This window comes from Oryzias melastigma, linkage group LG19 (assembly GCF_002922805.2).
Source record: "Oryzias melastigma strain HK-1 linkage group LG19, ASM292280v2, whole genome shotgun sequence".
Lineage (NCBI taxonomy): Eukaryota > Metazoa > Chordata > Actinopteri > Beloniformes > Adrianichthyidae > Oryzias > Oryzias melastigma.
In genome coordinates this window covers 1,577,514-1,581,492 of record NC_050530.1, presented here as the reverse complement: position 1 = coordinate 1,581,492, position 3,979 = coordinate 1,577,514, and the positions used below count along the sequence as shown (strand labels likewise).

Genomic DNA, 3,979 nt, shown 5'->3' with positions numbered 1-3,979 from the left:
CAAACTGGGTTGAATGAGACACTTGAATTCTGAAGTTCTCTGAGAACCAACAGCATTGTGTACCATGGGATTTGATGGCTGCTTCTTAACACTAAAGTTGTCAATTTTACCTGTTGGATGTATTAAAATTGTGTGCTTGACTCTCAAAATGACGGGCAATGATTGACCTCATTGCAATAGGTCCATACGGGTCGTCCAACGTTGTCCAGTTCTGTCACAGTAGAAATTACCTCTTCATCCTCAAAGTATCCAAGTTCACTTTATTTGGCCAAAAAAGAGAAATCTAGATTTGGTTATCTGTCACAGATTTGGGCAGGAGATCCAATAGTCAGGTGTGTTTGAGATGACCAAGGCGGACCCTGTGCTGCGCAGACCGCCTGCAGCGTGGTGCATGCTGGTTAGTTTCTGTCAGCCGTCACGAAGTATCGCAGAAAAAGGGCGGGTTCTAGGCGCCTTCCTAGGCCAACGCAGCCAGAAAATGGGTACTGCGCTGACTTCAAGCTGCCCTGAGGACTACAAAACAATGGATTGTGGGAAACAGTGTCCTGAAAGTTCTTGTAGTTCAATGTGAAATAACCAGCTAAATGAAGGATATATTTTTTACTCTTTCTGAAGGGTCTTGAATCATTGATTAAAAAAAAAAGATTTCATATAATATGTGGTTATGAGTTATTGTTGTCTTTAAAATTAACTTTAAATTCTATTTTATCTGTTTATTTGGGACAGTGCGCATGAAATGAATCCCACAGCTATTTTTTTAATCTGTTTCACTCTGACAGTTGTTAAAAATACTATAAAAGACATAACAGCGCAGATCATACTAGGAGGAGTGGCATATTAAAATTCAACCGAATGTTGAGGACAACCCCCAACTTCCTGTTCTTGTACGGTCTCGCCGCTCATCCTCATCTCAGGCGCCTTTCCCCGCCCCTTCCTGCAGCGGCTTGGTCTCGCCGACGATGCAGGCGAGACGCTGGTTCAACAAATCTAATGTATTCACCAGAAACTGCAGGTCAAAGCACAGTTACACATTACAGTGTAAAAGAATACGGTCTACATCAGATGAGACTATAAAAATTATCCTGTTTCGTGAAACAAGAAAATTATAAATGCATTAAAAAGATTTGGAATGGCAACAATAATGGGTGTGTCTGTCCATGTTTATCGGAGGACAATGAGAAAAAACATCTCAAAAGGAGAAAAAATATCAAAGGTCAGATGTCATGATTTAACTTCAATACAATCAGTAAAATGAATTTCAAATAAGCAGTCATTACACTGAAAATATATATATAATACAGTTTTTCTTGATTGTTAAGACACTTCTCCTTGAAAGCTGCTCTCCTTTTCTCTCAACTGTGAACACAAAACCCTATTTCCAGGCTACAGTCACAAAATTAGGGCTGTGTAACGAGTATCCGGGTACTCGATTACTCGTGATCTGCTCCCGAAAATTTGAGTACGAATATTCGGGACGTCCAAGATCGCTGATTCACGATCTTTATAAATATAGTAAATTGTAGTAAAAGATGATCATAATATCACCTGGGAACGATGTATTTTTGCTCTGAAATGCAGATTAATGTAGGATTTTAAGTTTACGAACTAAAACAAAGCTGAAAGAGCCGCGGTACTGCTACCGGAAGTAAACACATCTTCCTGATGGTGAAGCTTCCGGTTTTCAAAGTAAAACTAGCGAGAGCTTTTTTACGTTCAGAAACTGAGACATTTGTTCCGCTCACAGACATAACTTCTGAATTAATTAATTAGCTTTAACATCAGAGCTTTAGCTCCAGTGTTTACATTATTTTGGTCATGGTAACTCTTCAACATTTGACGTAATTAACGAAACTCCATCTTATTCTGAAGAAACAGCCTCGCGCTGCTGAAAGGTGGATGTGATCAACGTGTATCAGCTGATTCTGCTGCGAAAAAAATACCTTTTTCATACGGGCTCTGCACCAATATGTAATGCTTAAAAAAGGAAGATATTGAAGAACTTTGAGGATAGAAAACTGAACATTTTCAGATTCTGTTGTTAAATGATCCAAAACAGCAGTGATTTTTATCCTTTTTATGTTGTTTATGTAACTGCTGAACCAGAAGATTGACAAAAAAAGTTTAAAATGACAAACAAATTTATTTTTATCTAAATCTTTGTGGGTTTTTTTCAGTTTTGTTCATTCTGATCTACTGTTCTAAATAAATGTATAAATGATGATTAAATACAAATATCTTCCATTTTCATCCATCCAGTAAATAGACATACACATAGCAATAAACATATTAAAAAGTAAGAATCGTGGTTCTATCCTTGAATCGTTGAGCTTGAATCGTGGATCAAATCGGATCGCCACCTAAGCAATGATCCACAGCCCTACACAAACCCTAAGACTCCTCTTGCAAAACCAAACTTTTACTTCACAACAGTTTAATCTGTTCTCCAAATTAGTATTTGATGTGAAACTGTTCCCTGAGTCAGTCAAAATTAAAAGCAACATTTAACAGTCAGTAAACTACATAGAAAAATAAGAAACACAATGCTCAGGACATGAACCGGGAGTATTACAAGAAGAAATATCAATTATTCAATTCTCCTGGTGTGGAATGAACATACCACAATGAAAATGTGAAGTGCTTATGGTTTTGGCAGATTTATTCAGTGGGTTCAGGGAACTGAGCATTTAGTTCACACAATATGGTCTAGTGTTTTAGCAATTGAGAATAACTGTGATTCTAAATGTGGATTCAACCACGACTTGAACATTAACCAGAGTGTCTGTCCAGCAGGTGAGAGTGATAAGTGTAATGAGATCAGGTGGAGTCCAGTGAGACGGTACCAGAAGCTCAGAGCATTTATAACTCCAAACTGGGTGGAAGTTTCATCAAACAGCAGCACTTCATCTCCTTCACTTTGACTCTGCTGGTGGACATCAGCTCAGAGTTCCTCATCATGTCTCTGTGTGTTGTCAAGTGAGTCTCCTTCATGCTTGTTGTGTGTTGCTTTGTGTTCCTGTGTGTACTGAGGTTGTTGGTGTGAACAGGATCTCCTGGATGGTCTTTGTCCTCTTCAGCATTGGAGCTTGTCTTCCTGCTAAACAAGGCAAGTATCCAGAAGAAGCTGTTCAGATCCAAGCTGACTGCACAGACTGTAACCTCTTCTCTGTTCAGGTCAAAGTGGATCTGGAGTTGGACCTTCTGGTTCCAGTGTTGGTTCTGGCCCAGATGGGAACCTGTTTGACCAGCAGCTGGCCAGCATTGCTCGCTTCCTTGCAGAGATCCTGAGCTTCAGGCCCAACCGTCCTTTCCCTCGTGAAGCCTGGACCTCTGAGCATGTTCCTGTTGGCTCTGTTGAGCAGCGCCCTCTGTACCCTTCATCCCACGTGGTCCAGTCCAGCAGCGGCTACCAGCGAGCTCGGGACTTCAGTTCTGATGCCAAATACACTACGGATATCTTTGACCACCTGGATGTAGATGGAGGCAAACAAGGTGGATCCTCCAAGACTGGATCTAAAGGACACAAGGGTTACTGAGGTAAACATCACATTCTGAGAATTCAGAACCTTCCTTTAATTGGAACTAACTCTTGTTTACTTTTGCAGGATGGCATTTCTTGTTGGAATAAAAAGACTTCCTGTATTTTATGTTTATAAATTAAACTGGATGGCCTTCATGGTTGCTTCACAAATCTAAATGTCTCTGTATTGGTGTTTCTCTAGTGGAGCTAAATGGAGGTTTAATGCAGACAAAAAGGCATGAGTTGGTGTTTTAATTTTTAGCATTCCCATGCTTTCTGAATACAAGTGGATGAAATATTCTCTGGAGGATGCACCTTAGGGTGAGACACCTGCTCGGTGGCATTGTGGTAGACTGTCCGCCCTGAGAACGGAAGGATGGATTGGGGGGTTAAACAACCAAACGGTTGTGTCTGCAGCTCATCGCTCCCTCAGGTGCTGGGTCAAATGTGGAGAACAAATTT

At 40.4% G+C, this 3,979-nt stretch overlaps 1 long non-coding RNA gene across 1 annotated transcript; it reads left to right on the top strand.

Annotated features, from left to right (window-relative positions):
* The first annotated feature begins 2,811 nt into the window (after window positions 1-2,811).
* LOC112153954 lies at window positions 2,812-3,104 on the top strand. Its single transcript, XR_002920571.2, has 2 exons — window positions 2,812-2,973; window positions 3,045-3,104. It is a non-coding gene; the product is annotated as an uncharacterized LOC112153954 (long non-coding RNA).
* The last annotated feature ends 875 nt before the right edge of the window (window positions 3,105-3,979 follow it).